This window comes from Heterocephalus glaber, unplaced genomic scaffold, assembly GCF_053883595.1.
Source record: "Heterocephalus glaber isolate CG9 unplaced genomic scaffold, H.glaber_assembly_v1.0 deba00000331, whole genome shotgun sequence".
NCBI lineage: Eukaryota > Metazoa > Chordata > Mammalia > Rodentia > Bathyergidae > Heterocephalus > Heterocephalus glaber.
In genome coordinates this window covers 26711851-26732498 of record NW_028258142.1, presented here as the reverse complement: position 1 = coordinate 26732498, position 20648 = coordinate 26711851, and the positions used below count along the sequence as shown (strand labels likewise).

The 20648-nt window shown below is 39.1% G+C and overlaps 1 protein-coding gene and 1 long non-coding RNA gene across 8 annotated transcripts in view; one reads left to right on the top strand and one right to left on the bottom strand.

Moving 5' to 3' along the window:
• Ccdc68 (coiled-coil domain containing 68) overlaps positions 1-20606 on the bottom strand; it is a 161623-nt gene extending 141017 nt beyond the window's left edge. For 2 of the 7 annotated variants that reach the window (XM_087192362.1, XM_087192379.1), the window contains exons 1-3: positions 17945-18058; positions 17406-17490; positions 13894-14068 (exon numbers count right to left, since the gene is read on the bottom strand). The gene's annotated coding sequence lies outside the window, so the exon portion shown is untranslated. Of the gene's footprint in view, positions 1-13893; positions 14073-17405; positions 17491-17944; positions 18059-19139; positions 19290-20451 lie in introns of those variants that run through there. The other 5 variants (XM_087192385.1, XM_087192371.1, XM_087192368.1 and 2 more) reach the window with 5 other exon arrangements.
• On the top strand, positions 17971-20452 carry LOC147830065 (uncharacterized). The gene is made up of 2 exons (XR_015443456.1): positions 17971-18089; positions 20303-20452. It is a non-coding gene; the product is annotated as an uncharacterized LOC147830065 (long non-coding RNA).
• Positions 20607-20648: the final 42 nt, after the last annotated feature.

Below are 20648 nucleotides of genomic sequence, written 5' to 3'. Positions count from 1 at the left end.
GTGGATATACTGCTCTACTGTATAGATCCAATCTCTTGGATTCTAAAACACTCATTTTTTATTATAATATTGCTAAACTCAGGATGCTTCACACAATCAACTGTATCTGACCATTGCTGTTGACCAAGCTGTGGTCATGACATTGTCATACTCGTTCATTTATTATTCTTGGTAGAATGACAGGACATTTCCTATCCCTTGACATTCAATATAGCAAAACATTTGAGGAACATTTGAAGAAGGAATCAAAATTCTGATTGGCGTTTGAAAGGTTGGTACTGATAGCCCAATGGCAAAAGTTGCACCCTAAGTGACAGCATGCTGGGAAAAATATCACATATATGAATGGAAATCTCCCAAGAAATGCTGTATCACCATTGCTCATGCAGGCCCAGAGTATGATGATGTAGGTTAAGTAAAGATATCAAGAATTCTGCATCAAAAAGTGACTCTGAAAGATCCGATGTGAAGAGGCTTAGCAATACTTAGCCCACTTATCTTTCTTGTATTAGCCATTTTTATATGCTCAAATCATGTTATTTCAAGAAGAAAACCTAAAGAAATGCAAAAAATTTTTTGAATAAACAATATGTTAAAAGTCTAAAAATTGAGGTGGTATTTGTGGTTTATTGACAGCATTATTTCTTTCTAAGTTAAATATAAAATAACCATGCTACTTACAATTAGTGATATCTTATGTCTGGGGAATCTCTTAGTTCAGGCTGCTATTATAAATTACCATAGACTGGATAGCTTAAATTTAATGACATTTATTTCTTATAGTTTAGGGGCTGGGGAAACTAAGATCAAGTTACCAGAAGATCTGATCTTCATTGAGCAGAGTGACAACAATCCTTATGTCTCTTCTTATAAGGATATTAATCCTATCATAGGGCTAAATCCTTAAGATACAATCATTTTCCAAACCCCCCACATCCTAATACTGTTGCATTGGAAATTAGGATGTCAATATTTAATTGGGGGTCACTCAAACCCCTCAAATTACAGGAAGATACACCTCACTTAATTCTTATGTCAACCTGAGGAAGCAACTATCAACGTCTCAAAAACAGCAGAGACTGCCTAGCTGGAAAGAATTGGAGGGAGGTAAGATTGGGCATAGGTCTGGTCAGACTCCACTTTCTTGCCTTGCTGTTACACCACTTGGCCTCTAGAGGGCTTCACTCTGGCCCTTACTACCTTTGTGGTCATTTATCTTGCCTGGGCTTCACTTTTTTTTTTTTTTTTAATAATTTTAATCTTTGTGTTGTTGTATTTTCTTTCTTTCTTTCTTTCTTTCTTTCTTTCTTTCTTTCTTTCTTTCTTTCTTTCTTTCTTTCTTTTTGGTACCAGGGATCGAACTCAGAACTTTGCACTTTTGAGGCAGGCGGTGAAACCACTGAGCTAAATCCCCAGCCCTGGGCTTCACTTTTTACTTTTATAAAATGAAGATGAAATTGCCTACCACACTGAGTAATTGGCCGGATTAAACTTGGCCAGGCTTCATAACCTTTCCAACCTGTAACTAGGAGAGAAACATCCCATCCTGAATTAGCCTCTGCCACCTGAGAGCCCATGAAATTCCTGCCTTTTGTTGGAGCATCTGTAGACATATTTTTGTGTGAGTGTCCAAGCTCAGCATTCTGAGGACAGGGATTTGTTGATGGAATCAATTTGTACTTTTTAAAGCATCTTGCGCCCATCATTTGTGTAGAATGAATATTTGTCTACATGAATACAATAGCCTTTGAAAAGTCATGACATGTTCAATGCTATTGAAGTTATTCCCCATGAACCTGTTGAGACAAAGGACAAGTTGGGAACAGCATATGTTGCTATAATTTGGCTGCAAAAGGCATGAGACTTTTTGTTGTTGTTGTTGTTACCAGGGATTGAAATCGGGTCCCTGCACTTGTGAGGCGGGTGGCAGAACCACTGAGCTAAACCCCCGGCCCAGGCATGAGACTTTTTAATAAATCTATATTAGACCACATTCTCCCCTATAATGATATTTATGACATTTTAGGCCTCAGAAGAAGATGACTCTTGAGAGAAGAAATGATGGAACAAGAGATAGAACAGAGTTGGAAACACCGATTTTTTTTTTAGGAATGAACTAAAGAAAGAATCCCATGTGCTATGTGATACATGCCTTTTTGTTGTGTATTAAGTCATCTGAGACCTCAGAGAAGGAGCTTTGGTCCTTAGGAAGCAATTTTCAGTCAGGTTCCAAAATAATGTCAAATAATTATCTTTTTAAATACATGTTTATGTATTGTAATTAAGTTTAGAATTGGTGTTTCTAATCCCCAGTGCCTAAGAAATTCCCTGGTAGTAAGTTAGTTATTTAGGGGAGGGCATTCATTCTGGGCCTGTAAATTATATTTAAAATTGAGCTGTCTTCCTGCTGTTTGTTTAACAGTCCCTGTGTTCTTCACAGGAAAGTAATGCATCTCCCTAAATACACCTAACTCTCTACCAGTGAGTGAGTTGGACACAGGGGCCTCAATATGTAAGACCAAGAAGAAATTTGTATACATGAACACATGCCACAGTACAGAACTTCGTTTATAGCCAAGGCGTATTTAATTCTGCCTTCTGGAGCTTCTGAGCCCAGCGTAACATCCATTTCATGGAGAGCGTGCCTTGAAGCTCAACTGGAGAGTTACTGAGCTGAGACTCTACAACTGCTCCCAGTCATGGAGTACTACAAAATAAAGTAATAAATATTGAGGTAGGAAGTAATAGTTTGGCTCACAATTCTGATTTATTACAGGAATGGACCACATGTAGAACCAGAAGGAAGTTAAACATGAGATACATAAGAGGAATCCTCCTTATTCTGGGGTCTCAAATTCTTCCCTTATTCTCTTAGCTTAGCTAATAAATTGCCTACCTTGAGCATCAAACCTTTGTATAAATTCTCTTTCCCAAGTAAAAGTGATACAAATTAAAATTTTTATCTTGTAATCCTGAATTATCCTAGATCTCATTTCCTCTATCCAACCCCCAGCCCTTTGACACTGGTTCACACGTTAAATACATTTTTATGTAAAAACGTGGGATTGAAAATGGAGTGTAATGGGGTGGAGCTAAAGAGGATAGATCCATTTGGGGAAACATCCCACACTGAGCCGCCTGAGTGGTGCCCAGAAGTACAGGGGCTCCAACAATGGAGAAGTGGAGCACCAAAGAATTCCATTTCTTGAAAAATCATAGCTACTTCCAAGGTTTCACATTCTTTTAAAATCTCAATATACCCTTCCAAAGGCCTACCATTGCTTCTTAATTGGAGAGTCCTGCAAAGTAATATAAGACAATGAGAATTCATATCACATCGTAGTGGGAGGGTCAGCTATGACAGCAAATAATGGCCATATGAAATCCAGCCTACCTTCCCGGATCGCGGAAAACTTGCAAAACCAATTACAGCAGGCAATGTCACATTACAGAATTCAAAAGCTATAACCAATTGTTATAAAAGGAAAATTGAGCCACATGCTACAGTGTTTTTTTTCCTTTCGATTAAATCATAACAGAGTATCTTTGGCCTAATGTCCCCTGTGAGACGGGTTGGGGTGATTTGTGTAGAAATTCTCACTTGACAAGCAGCTGTGAAGGCAAGCTTGCCGGGTTGACAGGCAGAGCAGAGCACCATCCACCCAATAACTCAGGAACAAAAAGCAAATCAATAGACATAATATTGCAAAACACTGCAGCAGGATAAACACAGCTCTCACATCTATTTGATTTTTCTCCCTCATCTGTCAACACAATTGAGAAGTCGCGCTTGCTAATTGTCTTCAATTGGCAGACTCCACCGACTTTGACTGGAGCTGCGACACTTGGATGTCACAGTCTTTGCCGCTCATGGTCGCCAGCCTGGCAGCCTTGGAAGCGGCCTCCATTTTGGGCTGTGCCGCTCGGCTTCTCTGTCTGGATGAGGCACACTCTCCATTATGCAGTACTTCTCATCATCAGCGTCGACTGAAGAATCTGTGCCATGTTCTCTGTATCCAAAATATTTGAGGGAGGCAAAGAATCCCAGGAAGTCAATGAAAATGCGCTTCTATTGCCAGCTAGCATTTGCAACTGCCAGACTTCCTTGCATTCAAATTAGACTACCCAGCAGAGAAAGGACAGAAAGGGACTGGTTTCAAACTAAGCTTTCTTTTGTGACTAGACGTCTATGTGTAAAAGTATACTTGGTTCCTTTCCTGGGAGGTCAAGCACCAGTCAGCCCCCATGCTCACACCCTGCACGACTGTAACGTCATCAACAGCACTTTAATTTCCCCAAGGACAGGAACAGTAAGTCCCTTCCCCACACACCTAACATGGTGCTCTGTTCACAGTTAGGGGCTGACAGATACCTGCCATTTTGACCAAAGGGTGCTAGAAATACTACACAGAACAAAGGGACATTGGAGAAGAATATTGGGACTGCCGTTTTCTAGGGGGAAAGGAGGACCACTGAAGCCCACTCTTTCTACCACCCTAAGAGCATCCAGACATTGTGCAGACTCATCCATGCTGTGGCCGGGTTGTCCGAGCTGTAAGGTTCCAGGAAGCAGGTCTCCAAGAACTTGACAAAGAATCCAGGTCCCACAGTCCTGACAGGTGGCCCCGACATGGGCAGCCTTGACACCTTTGGTAAGCAGGCTGGCTGACCTCCCTCATTCCACCCTTCAAAAGCCTTCTCACTGACTGCTTGGAGGAGGCTGAGAACCTTCCCTGTCCATGCACGTACCCCTTAACATTCCTGTCATCACGAGAGAACTAAATTAGCTCCATTTTACAAATCAGTACCTTGAAACAAGTTGTTCCTGCCAGACCACTCCACACCTTTGCTTCATAGCCCCAGTCTCTGTTTGTCCTATCTTTGTCGATGTGTGCAAACACACACCTTGCCTCTTTATTGTGGACAATTTCATATATACAAGTAGACACATAATCAACCTCCATGTACTCAAATGCTATCAATTCATGACCAACTTATTTCGCACATGTTCCCCCTATTAGACTGATATTATTCTGAAGCAATTTCCATATATTATTTGTGAATGTTTCAGGATATATCTCTAGGAGGAAATTAAGTATCATCTCCAAGAAAACTCTGAGCTCTCCAAACATGGTTTGGAGCTGTTTCATGGTTCCACGATATTTTTCTTGCTCCTAACTGGAACAAAATTGGCTGTTTTCAGACTGTCTCCCTGGCTAGGCGCTGGGTGGTAAAGCCATGGAAGCTGAAGCACCCAGATCAACAGGTGGAAAGCTCTCTGGGTTACATTGTTTGGAAAGATCAGCACAACTACACCTACCATGGGCTGCCCTGGGGCACAGAGGAAAGCAAGTTAACCCCTGTATTCCCTTTTTGAGACATACCATCAGGACAATGAGGAGAAAAATTACAATGGGATTCACAGATTCTTTGATTCTTAAGAGTTTTCAGGTTTTTAAAACCAGCCACTGTTTCAGTGCCCAGCCCCAAATGCTGTAGGGACCACCAGCTCCACTGATTCCCAGCATCCTGTGGAGGATCTCATGTTTTCACACTTCTGATCCAGACACTGAATTCTCCTGCCAGGAAACACAGCTCTGGGTTATAAAATCACAGCCACTGAAACAAACCGCTGCCCATTGCCATCTACATTTCTCAGCTGCAAAAATCATTCTCTTTTAAGACAGTGTTTGTACATTTTCATTGGTAAGTAGCCACCCTCTGCTTTCACTTTTGATGGTAAAATGATAGAAAGGAGGAAAAATGGCTTTTATGAGCGTTCAAAGCTTTACATTGTAAGTCTGATCCCTAATTCTAATTTTCCTCATTATAATTCTCCTTAAGTTTTAATACATATCAAGTGGATTATCTATAAAATCACAGAGTGAAGAATAACTTTGATAGTTCATGTTAAAATAACCGCTTTACAGAATAATCAGGAAAGCCCAATTGTGGCTTTTATCTTTGAATTTTTAATAATGTTGTTTTGTAAAATAGAAAAGATTGTCTTCAAACAAGAAAGGTCTAAATAAATGAAAGAAAAATATTTTTAATTTTTAAAATAACTGTCTAAAGATAGTTGTCCATTGGACAGTTATGTAGAGAGCACCATGTCACATATTGGAAGCAACATAATTTTGTGAGATTGAGCTATTCGTGGCCAATGTGCTACCTGACACATAAATTCCCCTGGTCTAGGATTGCCAGATAAATACAAGATACAAATTGAATTTGAATTTCAGGTAAGCAGTGAATACCTTCTCAGAAAAAAGTGTCACAAATATTGCACAGATATGTCTATTTTTAAAAAGACTCTTCATTCTTTACCTGAATACCAAATTGAATTGAAAGGTGCATATTTTTATTTGCTAAATTTGACAAACCTACCTGGTCTCATTATCTTCAGAGACCCATAGTCCCATTCTTAACTGTTCCTTTTGTTTCTTCTTTATCAATTTATAAATATATTTACTAATCTGAATTTAGCTAATCATTAGGTTATTAATTTTTAAGTTGTTTAAGTAATACTATTTCTATTTTCCTATTAATATCACAAAGATGTTTTGAACTTATCATATTATCTACAAATATGTAATAATTTCTGAATAAAAAATTTCGTAATATTGGAATGTATATATTTCAAAACAAATGCCCCCAGGTTATTTCAAACCTTAGAACTGAAGTCAAAAGAAATAATTAAACCCTAAATAGCTTTTGCTCTTACAACATTTGTCTCTCAAGTAAAGGGAGCCTTAAAAGATTGTTACCAGTCCTGCATTCCTATGAGCAGAAAGGAGATTCGAGTTCAATAATCATCAGTAAACCTTATGTTTAATAAAGAAATATAGTTTCATTGCCAGAATCTAGAAAAGAAAGCTTGATAAATATTATCAATGATAAACATTGTACTTTATCACTATTTAAACCATTATGCTATTTTTTCCTTATTTTCTAAACCAGCTATACCTAAAATAGGTTAGTTAATTTTTTAGAAATATAAAAAACTATGTTGGTTTTTAATAATTTTGAATTTTACAGGTCTTATATATCATCATAAGCGGTCTATATTCATAATACTTATAATAAGTGTAAATTGTGCATATATAAAATGTCCTGGGAATTTAAAAATGCATAAGAAAATAGTTTATAATCCCCGATTTGTATATTTTCCCCTGTTATGAATATTCTTGATGATTCTTAGTCAAAATTTAATACCTTTAGTGTTTGAGCATCCAACAATAAATTATAGAACAGGTTTTTTTCCATTGAAATCTCTATTTCTCACATAGCTAATGGAAACCATATGTGGCTTCTCTAATTCTAATCAAAAATAAAATATGTTTTTGTTTGTTTAGTCTTGTTGAAAAGAATGTTATTGAAATATCCTTGATCTGGTATTCTAAAGATTCAAAATGGAAATCTAAGCCTCATCAGGACAGGTGGCAACTAACAGAGTTTTCCCTGAATTCTTAGTTTTAATGATATTTTAAATTCTGTCAGTACCCCAGGCAGGGAAGGATAAAAAACAAGCACAGTACTGATGGTGTATGAGTTAATGGGAGGATAACTGATAAAATTAAACCTTTGCAACCTGCTGAGCTAACCCAAACTTGCTAAGCTACTAGAACATTAATGAGTAAGAGATCTTAATTAAATTGTTTGTAATTAACTCTCCCAAGAGTAAAAAGTGTAAAAGTAGTGAAAACTAAAATACCTGTGGCACGTATGCACAGTAGAAAAAGTAATTTTGATACAAATGATATGCATAGATACGTGTAAAATATGTTTATGCACACATGTATATCAATGCTATGCAAACCAGTGATTTCTCTTGAAATTCCTTCTAGCTACAATTTTAGAATGTAAAGATTAATACGAGTTATTTAATGCAAATTATATATTCTGTCTTACCTCTAAACCCTAAAATGAACAAGGGTTTTCAAGTGAAAGTTGTAACATTTTGTAGCTATATTTAATGAAATTTGGATCATCTGTAGGCTATAAGACAAATTTATCCAAACAGCCTGGTTAGGAAGAGACCAGTGAACAGTTATGTTTATCAATGGATCAAAGTGATCTCTGGCTTTTCCAGGGGATCAATGCAGCCATTCAGACAACAGTTGTGCATTCCAGCTCTACAGGCAGCCTGGCATGACAGCGAGACAGGTGGACCATAACCCACTGAGCCAACCAAGCTCATAATATCCCCTGATTCATGAATGGCTTATTCATGATTTCAGGCATTTTGAGAGGTGCTGAGATGCAGAGATGCAAAAGGCACAGTGGTTGGCTTTAGCGCTTTGTAGCCTAGTGGAGTTTTGCCATGGAGAGATGAAAGTTTTGACTGAGTTCAGTTTCTTAAAGCTTATTTTTATTTTTTGTATTTTTTACATGTTCCTATTGATATTGCAAGTCCTTTTTGCATGCAAACTTATGTTATGATAAATTCAAATAAATGATAGTATGTGTGTGTGTGTGTTTATAAGGCATAAGAATCTAATGCAAATCTTAATACCATGTAGCTGTGACTCAATGCACCTATACTAACTCTGACCTTGACCTTGGGGTAGATCAGTGACCTAAAAGCTTGTGTAAATCTTATAATGCAATAAAAGACAAAATATGGTACTGGGAAGACTTTGTGCTTTCTCCCCACTCCCCATTCTCCACCGCCTTTGCTAGTGTAAAATTCAAATGACCACCTTTGGCACTGTGCAAGGGCTCCTTCTCTATGAGTGAAGTCACTGAACTCATCCTACAGCTGCTTGAGGGCCACATGTGGTCTTGAGGAACCATTTCTCTTCTACTTATGACATTATTACTTTTTTTTTCCCAGTACCGGGGATCAAACTCAGGATCTTGCACTTGTGAGGCAGGTGCAGTGCCACTGAACTACATCCCCAGCCCCTGTCATTATTACTTTTGATCTCAGAGTTATCTTTCACATTACCTGTTGATCAAAGTAACCTGCAAGATCCAAGGCACCATCTCACTATTCTCAGCACCAGCTGACACTCAAACAGCAAAATATATTTGGGAAGCAGCCTCATTGCTTTTCTATTAGATCCACTTCAAAAGGTGAACAATTCCCTAACGCACCAGCCCAGCCATCAGGGAAACTTTTTCAAACTCATTTTTCTCTTAACAAAGGAAACTCCAAAGTAGACTCCCTGTGGCATAGCCACATTCCATTTTATTTATTTACACTCACTCTTAAGTTTCAAGAAGATGTGTTTCTCAGTAAAACTAGCATCTGGGGTGGTTCTTCAGACCTTTCCCTCATTCCTAATTCATCTTCTAAAACTAGTCAACAGCCTGTACTCACTCTTCAATGACCTCATAATCCTGGGTGATCTCACCTCTGAGTCTGTGTTGTTCAGGCTCAAACTCTCAGCCCTTTTGTTCTTAGTTTATCTCCCTAAGGGAGATTGTTGCCCCTTTAGAGTAGGTAAATTTTGGCTAAGTTAGTTAATATTTCTAACTCTGAATTTCTCATCTCTGAAACAGATAAAAATTACATTTCTGACTCCACTGAGTTGCTAAGAGGTTGAATGGCATCATCTGTGTACTGTAGCTTTCACAGTATCTACCATTATAGCCACTGATAGCCCCTATTATTGGCTCATGTATATCTAAACATAGTTGTCTGCTTATATAATGTGTCACCTTGACTGGACTGGGAGGGGCTGAGATATTTGGTTTAATTGCTTAGGTTTGTCTCCGAGGGTATTTCTGAATGAGATTGAATTGATAAAGTAAGTAAAGCAGATTACCTTCCTCAATGTAGTTTGGTCTTATCTAATCTGTTGAAGGTCTGAATAAAAGACAAGGCTGATTAAGAAAAGACCTGTCTGTCTACCTGACTGTCTTCAAGATGAGACACCTGTCTCCTCTCCCTTCATAATCAAACATTAAACTAGAACTTACGCTACTGGTCCCCTTGGTTCTGAGACCTTTGAACTCAGAATGGAACATCAGCCCTCCTGCACCTGGACTTAACCCCCATAATCATAATCGTAATCAACATCCATAATCAACCTCACAATCATGTGAGTCAGTTTCTTATAGTGTGTGTGTGTGTGTGTGTGTGTGTGTGTGTATGTAATAAAAGTCCTATGGGCTCTATTTATGAAAAACTAACTAATAACAATAGTGCAGGTTTCCACAGACTTTGGCACAAGCTCTTTATCATTATTGCTATAAATATACTTTCCAGATGGTTGTCTGACATTTGATCTTATTAATTTTTCTGTTTTTACTCTGTAACTTAAATATTTTTATGTTGTTAGCTACATTTTTCAAGACTTCCCCTTAGCATCTGTGGGAATGAACATTCAAGACTTGGCTTTTTAGTACATGCATTATAGCATAGTGTGAGTCTAGTACTTTTCTAGTGACTTTTCTAATTTAATATCTTGACAGAGCTTTTGCCAGAGATCTACCCTCTGACTTTTCTTTTCTTTTTGCAGATTTTATCACAGTACAACTTGTATGCAGATAATGGCCAAAAGTGTTCACCTCAAAAATAAAAAAGAACAGCCAAAGCAATTCTGAGCAAAGAAAAAAAAAAGCAATGGTGGAAGAATCTCAATACTCACTTTCAAAGTATACTACCAAGCCACAGTAACAAAAACAGCATGGTACTGTCACAAAAATAGACATATAGACCAAAGGAGCAGAGAACACATAAGCAAAACACATTAGAAAAAAGGCAGCCTCTTTAACAAATGATGCTGGGAAAATTATACATCTATATGTAGAAGATTGACACAAGATCTCTATCTCTCACCTGTACTAAAATCAATTTAAAATGGGTCAAAGACCTAGGTGAAAGACTTCAAACTTTGAAACTACCAAAATATAAATATAGTGGAAACACTTGAAGTTATAGGCACAGACAAAAACTTCCTGAATAGGACTCCAACAGCAAGGAAATGTTAGTAAGAATCAACAAATGGGACTCCATAAAGTTAAAAACCTTGTCTACAGTAATGAAAACAACCAGCATGAGTGAAGAGTCAGCCTGCAGAATAGGAGAATGTCTTTATCAGCTATTAATATTTAGAATAGAAAAAGAACTCAAAATGCTTAACACCAAAATAATAATCCAATAAATAAATGAGCAAATGAATTGAATAGATAATTTTCAAAAGAAGTACAAATGACCAATAATTATATGAAAAGCTGTTCAACATACTTAGCCATTAGGGAAATGCAAATCAAAACTACATTAAGATTCCATCCCAGTCAAAATGGCTATCATCAAGAATATACATACATACATACATACATACACACACATACATACATTCTGGCAAGAACACGGGAAAAGAGACCCTTCTATACTGTTGGTGGGAATGTAAATTGGTACAGCCACTATGGAAATCAGTATGGAGGTTCATCAAAAAACTAAACTAAACATAGGGACACTATTTGACCCAGCTATACAACTTCTTGGTGTAGTCCCAAAAGAATCACAATCAGCATACTATACAATACCTGTCTATACATGTTCATGGCGGTGCAATTCACAACAGGGAAGCTAGAGAGCCAGGCTGGTGCCCATCATCAGTTGAATGGATAACAAAAATGTGGTACATATACGCAACAGAATATTGTTCAACCCTAAGGAATAATTAAATCCTGTCACTTGCAGGAAAGTGGATGGAATTGTAGACCATCATGCCAAACTCAGAAAGACATATACTGCATATTTTCTCTCATGTGAGGAATAGAGAGGGGCAGGGGAGAACAGCATGAAAGTAGAAGGACGACAATTAGCAATGAGGAAGGTGATCAGGAGAGAGGGAAGAAAGGAGGCAGGGGTGAAAATAAACTATGTTATATGCATGTAAGAAAAACTCAAAATTATACATTATTGTGTACAATTAATAAATAATAAAATTGTTTAAAAATTAAGCAAACACATCCAAGTGATAAGTACTCAGATCAACAAATGATCTGGATTTTCAGGGGCCCCTCAAAGGGTCACCTCTCTCCTGGCTTCCAACAACATGTAAAACTGCCTGTTCTTGAATTTCATGTCAATGTAATCATACACTATTCATTTTTTTTTTTTTTTGGTACCAGGGATCGAACTCGGGTCCTTTCACTATTCATTTTTTGAGTTTGGTCTCTTCTCCTTGCTGCTTGCATTGGTTGTGTTTGAATTCCCATCACTCGGTACTCTTCTGAATGAGTAAACTACAATTCTTTTATCCATTCACTGTTAATGTCTTCTTCAGTTGACTCTATTTGCAGTTGTAGTAAACAGTGCTGTTGTGAACATTCTTATAGATGTTTCTTGTGAGCATGTGTGCCCATTATTGCTAGGTGATTGTCTAGGAGTGGAATTCCTGGATTGCAAGATATCTCTGCTTTTTGCTTTTTTTCACATTATTTTGTTCATAGGTTTCATCAATAATGGTGTGCTAGATTACCATCTAAATATGAGAAACTTAAAACCATATACCCAAACACTCTGTTTCTTTGGGCACCAGCAAAATTATGTATTATTCACCTAAAAATTTGACCAGGATGCCAAGTCCTTAATGCCAAGTTCCTTCCCCTATTGTGAATCCTTACCCCTGCAACATTGCTCCCAACTAGAAGGTTGGAATTACATGCCTGCACAGTCTCCATCTGGACTATATGTGAACTACAAAGACTAATTTTATCCATTTAGTTTAAGGTTTGGAGGAAGGAACAGAAAAGGGCGAGACTCTTCTCTTTCTAGAAGCCTCTACCCTGGTTCCTCAATAGGTTTTTAAATTGCGTGTGTGTGTGAGCATGTGTGTGTGTGTGTGTGTGTGTGTGTACAGTGGAATGAATTTAAAGATAGAATGGAATGCTGCCATTGTGGGAAACATCCCCGTTCCCACCTTACCACACCAGCTGCATGAAAAATTATTCTAAGATGGAGATCATTCAAAGAGGAAATAGTCCCTACATGCGGAAGAGAGAACACTAACCGCTCCACACCTCCCTTCTGCTTTACCCCAAATTTCATGATCTACTTATAATTTTGACCATATCAGGGCCTTTCCTCTGGCAGGAGGAGGGCTAAGCTGCCCAAGTTTCATATATACCACTAACCCATGGCTCACAATGTGTTAGCATTTATCCAGAACACCTCAAACTTACCATGTCAAAAACCGAGCCCTTATCTTTCTCCAAACCAAATTCCCTTTCAGATTTCTCAGTTTCTGTCAGCTGTAACATCACAATCACACACTTGAATACTTAGAAACCACTCGGGATTCCTTTCTTTTGTCTAATCAGTTAGCAAATACTTTTGATTCTTCTTCAAGACTATCTATTTGTCTTTAAAATGCCTTTTGTTCCCACTTGGTATTGTCTCTTATTACCTCCCGATCAGATTATTATCAAAGCCTCCTGACTATCTCCCCAACTCTGTCCATCACCTCAATCAGCTTAGCTGTCAACTTGAGAAAAGTGACTCCCTAACATTACTCATTAACAATCACTAAGGCCACCATCAAAGCAAGGAGAACCACCATGGAGTAGTGAATATTTGAACTGATAATGAGCAAATACAACTTATATAATGAAATAACTTTTTCAAACAAAAAATATATAAGTTGCTACTGAATGATGAAATGTAGAAGAATCAAGACTAGGAAAATGTAGCCTGTTTTAAAATTCAAGTTTACTTTTAAAAGTTTCTATAAAATATTGGAAATGAAAGCTCAATTGTGGATTGTGGTGAACAGAATGAAAAAGAAATACCTTGTGGGAAGCTGTCTGGGGGCATGCAGGCCTGTGTAGGACATGTAGACAATGAGCTTTGAATTGCGCACAAAAATAAGCCTGCATTTTCTTCACAGAAGCACAAAAATGCAGTTTATCACCATAGCACATGAATTTTAGCACCTGGAAAAATGTCTCCATGCTGAAAGCAGAAGATCTGCTTTCTGTTCCACTTAGGTTCTGTCTGACCCAAGTAATCCAGCCAGCAACCCAGTGACTCCCAGTCAGTCTCAGCGTAGTTCAAGGTCTCCAGCTTCCAACTCTGCACCTCCTCCTTTCCACATTCTTGCTCCACATTCTGCCTTAGACACAAGCACGTACACGCAAAAAGTAAGAAAATTGTAACCCCTCTTTTGTTCCATCCCACAAACTTTTGGTGAATATCTATTATGCGCTGTACATACTACCATGCATTTTTGTGAAGGAAAAAGTATTATATGGTTCTTATTTTCATACAACTATGGTATAATGTTGGGATTAAATATCAATTGTTCTTTTTTCTACTGTGTCTTGTCTCACATTGTCAAGCAGTTGATAGGAAGCTGTGAATCTAATGGGACTCATTAGCTTTAGGCTCTTTAGGGAGTCCCAGACTCTTGAGGACCCAAGGAAAGTAGGGCAAGATAGAAGTGGATAGAGACTAGAATAACAAATGAAAGTGACACAAAAGGCAAACAGAAAATCCAGTCCCCTTGTGCTCTATATTTGGTTTACAGGGTCAATGTCAAGAGAAGTATGCTGCAAAGGACACAGATTGGTGATGTAGTCTCCACTTTTCCAGGGAGCTTTGCTGTTCCAGCCTATTTACCCTGCCATTGAGCCTCCTAAAGACAGTAAATGGACCAGGTGAGGGCAGCAATCCTTGCTGCTTTTAAGAGATTCTGAGTGACTGGTGCGACCACTATGGAAATCAGTGTGGAGATACCTCAAAGAACTAGGGCTGGAGGTCCCATTTGACCCAGCTATTGACCTGCTGGGTATTTTCCCAAAAGAATTAAAAGAATCATACCACAGAGATATATGTACAACCATGTTTATAGCAGCACAGTTTGTAATAGCTAAAGCTTGGAAACAGCCCAAGTGCCCATCAACTGGAAACTGGATAAAGAAGATATGGTTTTTTTATAAAATGGAGTACTACTCAGCCATAAAGAATGAGAAACTAGAGACATTTATACCTAAATGGATGCATATTGAGGCCATGCTCTTAAGTGAAATAAATAGGACACACATGTGTAAATACCGAATAGTTTCTCTAGTGTAAAAAACTGAGAGTGTAAATAAGGATTAAAAGGATTAATAACTAATAATTGATACTTTGAAATAGGAAAAGGTCCAAAGGGATGGGGTGGTGGGAGCAGATGGGGAAAGGAAAGAAGGGAAAGGAAAAATTATGAGAAAAGAAAAAAAAATGGAAACAAAGTATGTAAATAGGGAAGGGTGGAGGGGTGAAGGGCGCACAGGGAATGGGGAAAAAATAAGAACCAAGATACATCATGTACAGGCACAAGCACCCAATGATAAATGTAAACATATTGTATACCTCAAATGTACCAATAAAAGAATTTAAGCAAAAAACAAAAAAAGAGAGAGAGATTCTGAGTAAGCAAGTCTTTTGGAAGCTGCTAATTCTAGAGGCATGAAGTTGTAGGCAGTGGTAGGATAAGACAGTAACTATTTGGAAACTCCAGACTTCAAGGTGTCTTATTTAACTCTTCATTTCCGTTTGGGCCTCATGAGAGTTTCCTAGACCACAGGTAGATACAACATAGGCCAGATTTTGAGGTCCTTGAGCAGTTTCAACCATAAAACAGGGAAACAGCATGCTTCAGAGGATGTTTACACCCACCAACTCTAGCCCTCGGGATACAAAAGTCTGGGTTTGGAGAAAAGTAACATATTTGTTTGTATAGTATCTTCTTTGTCACCCAAGAGATGAGAAAGTATAACAATGTTACTGTCTTTAGGTAACTACATATTTTTATCCTCTTTCCAACAAAAGCTATCTTTGAGACTTCTCTTTGGATCTAGGTTGGCCACTGGGACAAGTAGTCCAATAAAGTATGATAGAAACAATACTTGAGATTTCCATTATTTGGTCATAAAAGGCCATAGAGTTTCTACCTGGCTATCTTGGGGTGCCCATTATGCAGAAAATTAGCATCCATGTGAAATATTAAAGCAAGCCAAAGCCCTGTGCTGCAGTTATTAGGTGAAAGGACTTCAGTTAACAATCCCACTTGAGAGCTTCTTGCCAACCATCCTCACTGCAGCACCAGGCAGGTGAGCGAGGTTGTCCCGGTTCCTCCAGACCAGCCCTTCTGGTAACTGAAAACTGCTTATGGACCTTGGTAAGTTCAGGGAGGCACAGAAGAAACATCCAAATAAGAGCTCCCTGGATTCCTGAACTTTAAAACCAATAAGATACAATAAAATGGCTATTGTGTTATTCAACTAAGATTTGGGGTGGTTAGCCATGCAGCGAGAGTAACTGGAGCAGAGGGGCATATGGCCTGTGAACAAGTGCCATAGGCCCTGTGGAGACCATCAGGAGTATAAAGGAACAGTTCTTCACAGTTGACTCACTGAGTGGGTCTGAACGTGGCAGAGGGCAGATAAAGATGCTTCCCCACTGGCTTTTGAAATATTAATAGTGCCATGGTCTCAGACCCTCACCTCCCTATTGCTGTAACAACTTATAGTCATAATAGAAAGGGATGCAGAAAATCTATCATGTCCCTATATCTGTTACTTAGAGGCTGCATTCATTTGCCAGAGCTGTAATAACAATGTGCCACACACTCGGGCTGGGAGTATAATTCAGTGGCAGAGTGCTTAGGACTGTGACAAAGAGGCCATCCCATACCACTCTTCTAGCTCCCAGTGTCTCTCCGGACATCTTTGCCACTCCTTGGCTTGTACAGCATTACCCCAGTCTCTGGCTTCATCTTCCCATGGCATCTTCCCTGTACATATGTCTATGTCCAAATTTTTCCGCTTTATGAGGACACAAGTCATATTGAATTAGAACCCACTCTAATGACTTTATCATAACCTAGAAAATTACATCTGTAATAAGCTTATTTCCAAATAAGATCACATTCTGTAATACCAGGGATTAGGATTTCAACATACAAATTTTGAATGAGACACAATTCAACCCCCAACATGGGCTGTGCCACCTTCTATGATTACGAAAAAGTAATAATTCCCCTGTCACCTCAAGACCATGCTATGAGAGTTAGATAATGTGTAGGTACTTGGAGTGGGGGTGCACACTGGGTATCAATGCCTAAATCTCCTGTTCCCACCCTGAACAGCATGGCCTACAAGGCATGAGGTGTTATGTCCCGCATACCAGGTGCTCAAATGTTGGGTCTGCATAAGGGTGTGGGCTGAATGGGAGTCTCTGTGGCATTTTGCAAGGGGATTTTTTTGGCTGGTGTTTCTGCGCTGTGTGGGATGGAGTGGATTTATGTTATTTTCACTTCCTACATTAGCAAATGCAGGTGCACAATTATAGAGAACTTCATACCTCCTTATGTGGTTCGTGTGTCTGTGTGTGGTCAAGTTGTACCAAATGAACACCAGGGGAAACAAAGTGGCTACAAATTCAATCCTAGTTCCCCACTCACCCTGTTCAGTAGAAGTTTGGCAGACCACCATAAGAAGGGAGTAGCATGCTGTTATCTTACGATGTCCTAAACAGGGTCCCGGGATCTGCGAGACAAAAATATTTTTGAAATTCATCACTTTGGCCATTTCCTTCCTTCCCTACCTCGTACTCTGTGGGCACCTGATCTGTTGACGCCAAGCCCTAGATGCAGATGCCTACAGCAGCAGTGCAACCCTGACCTCCAGGGAGCCATGCTTTGGCAAGCTCTCCTGGAGGGCCTGAGTTTACAGAAAGAGCCCAGTTTCCCAGAAAATGGAGACAGACATTATTTACTCATCTATCAAGGCCAACTGGGTTGTAAGCCAGTGTCCAGAGCCTAAACAGAGGTCAGGTCTGTGCTAAAAAATCTGGGCACATTTCCCTTTCAGCATTTGCACAGAGTAAGTCTAAGAGCCAAATAGAAGTCCAGAGACTAATCGGCCTTAGTGAGGGAATCTGGGTGTACTGGGATAAGATTTTACAGGGCAAATCATCAGAGTTCTGGGACCTCCCACTCACCTCACTGGGATAAGTTGAAGATGATATAGCTGGAACCAAAGCTCATTGTGAATCAGAAATCTTAAAGTATAGTTTGTCAGCTGACATTCTCTGAAGGAACTATCTCAAAGCCTAAAGCGGAGAAATGAAGATAGTCTGCTCACTGGTGAGTAGAAAATCAACTGCAGAATACACCACTGATTTACCCTTCTACCTGCATATAAACAGGCACCCTCCCACAGCTATATCCTGCCTCTTTCTTATCTCTCCCCTCCTCATGCATGTCCTATTCTCTGTGACTATGATACCAACTCTATGCATGAGAAGTAAGATTTCAGGTATAGAAACTGGGTTTCTCAAAGTATATTCTGATGTCAAACTACATTCAGGATGGGGTAAGACATCTGGAGTCAGGGTTCCTAGCTCTGTCTTAAGCCCATGGAAACAGGATTTCTGCAGGTAGGATCTGAGTACTTGTCTTTAATACTCCTACTATAATCTGAGAACTAGCAACTAGCAGCACTTGAAAACTCATTAGAAATGCACTCTTGAGCCACATCCTGAGCTCACCAATCAGCACTTGCCTTTTAGCAAGATCTCCCCACAAATCACAGAAGCATTCATGCTTAGCAATGCTTAAGCTATTCACTGATTTGACTTTACAAATCCAGAACTTGTTTCCCACTCAGCCTTTGGATCTTAGTGGCAAGGCAGTGATTCAAGAGGTACTTTGGCCACTGTCCTTGATTTCTATCCTATTTCATCAGGATACAAATATCAAAGAGACTTCATGTAAGGAAGGTTTTCTAATACCTGAGTCAACATCATGTTCTGCCTTCATCCTGAAATTACCTTTGGACTTCACATTTTTGTTTTTCAAAGCACAAATCACCATTGATTAGAGTCCAAGTAGAACCATTGTACAGAACAAGAAACCCAGCTTCACCTGTTCGCATACAGTCTCCTTTTAAAGTCAGCTAATATTATTCCATGGTGCCTCACACTAATCTTCCAAGGAAGCAGCTTTGTCATGCATAAAATATCTATGAAATGAGAAACAGAATCTGACAGATACCTCCATGGAGAGAAAGTAGGTGGTTTTGGAAATGGGTGGGTTAGATATCTCCCCATATTCCCGTTCATTAACTTGGAGGCATGAATCATTACAAAGAAAAACTAACCTTAAAGTAAAAATTGAACTGAAAAATTATCCCACCTTTTCATGATCCTCCTCAAAGACATTTGCCAGCTGCCATCCCTGCTGTCTGGTGTTTCTGTTGGTGAACCAACTGCAACTGCTGGGTGTCACTCAATGTCATTGCAAAGGCACTCATGTACATTGACTTGGTGGTGCATTCTTGGAGGACTTTGAGGAGAGCAAAGGAGGAAAGAAGGAAAAAAAAAAAAAGAAATCTCAGCACAAAGATTTAACCTGGAAAAAAAAAAAACTAGATCCCAAGAGGAAATGGAAATTTGTGTGATGAGCTTCTCTACTTGCATCTAGCCTTTGTTCACTTTCTTCCAAAAATCACTGCACAACACTAACAGAAGCCAACATTTCTAGTCACCTGAAACTCATCCTCCTTGGATAGCTTCTCAAACATTACCCTAAATCACTGTTAAACATATTGGGATCCACCAAAGTGACCACGAGATCTCTCGGTATCATTTTCCAGAGATATGGAACAATGCAAGGGATAAGATAGGAAAAGTGTGGAGATAAAGTTACTTTCTGGACCTTCTTGGAAGAGGTCCCAAGCTCATGACTTCATTTTGAAATGGTAGGAAAAACAAAACACATTGAAACAGGGCTTTAGTCACAGCCCCAACCTAAACGGATGCACAGAGAACTGCTGAAGTGTTCAAAATACTGCCAACTGGCACTTACATATGCAAATGAGTCACAAATGTAGGGGTCCAAATTTTGGGTTATGTGTGCCAGGACAGAGGGGACAAAGAGAGCGTGTGTCTATTTCCAGGCTGCACCTTTCTTAGAAGCTTATTTCTACATTGTCAGCTTCCCCAATACCATTATCTCACATTTTGAATTTAAAACATATTTATAATTCCATAGCCCTGTACACATTTCAGACAGACTCTTCTGAATATCTAGAGATGGTATATTGGTAGCAAAAGCTATATATTTGAACAACACTATTTTCCTTGGTCACATTTTTAAAATAGATGATCAAGGTCTGATCTGCAGACAAAATGCTGATATTGAAAAATAGAAATGTCAGCAGGACCCAAGATTTAATGAAGACATGCTGAGAAAGATGTGACATATTTTTAGTCTCCTCTAAGAAAATCTATTACAGTGTTTCAAAAGTAAGATGTCATCCTCAAAATGTCTTTTTTTCCTCTTGGCTTCACATACAGGAATTCAGCCAGAACTAATTCACAAAGCCCTACTTGGTCTCCTCACTCCTACCTTACCACCACTTGCAGCCCGGATCCAGGGGCACGCTGGGACTGAGTATGCCTGGGGGAGGGCAGAGCACCAACCCTCCTGCTAGATGTGTACTCACGTCGATGATCAAGATCCTTCCTCAGTGCTGGGACCCCCATATATTCTGCACATCTTTCTCTTCCACATCTCCTGGATCTTGGACATTTACAAAGCACTGAGTTTTGTATTTAGCCTTTTGATCTGGCGTTTACAGCTTGGCTTTTATCTGTACACATGGACTCTGACCTTCTGCTTGCTTCATGTGTCACACCCACA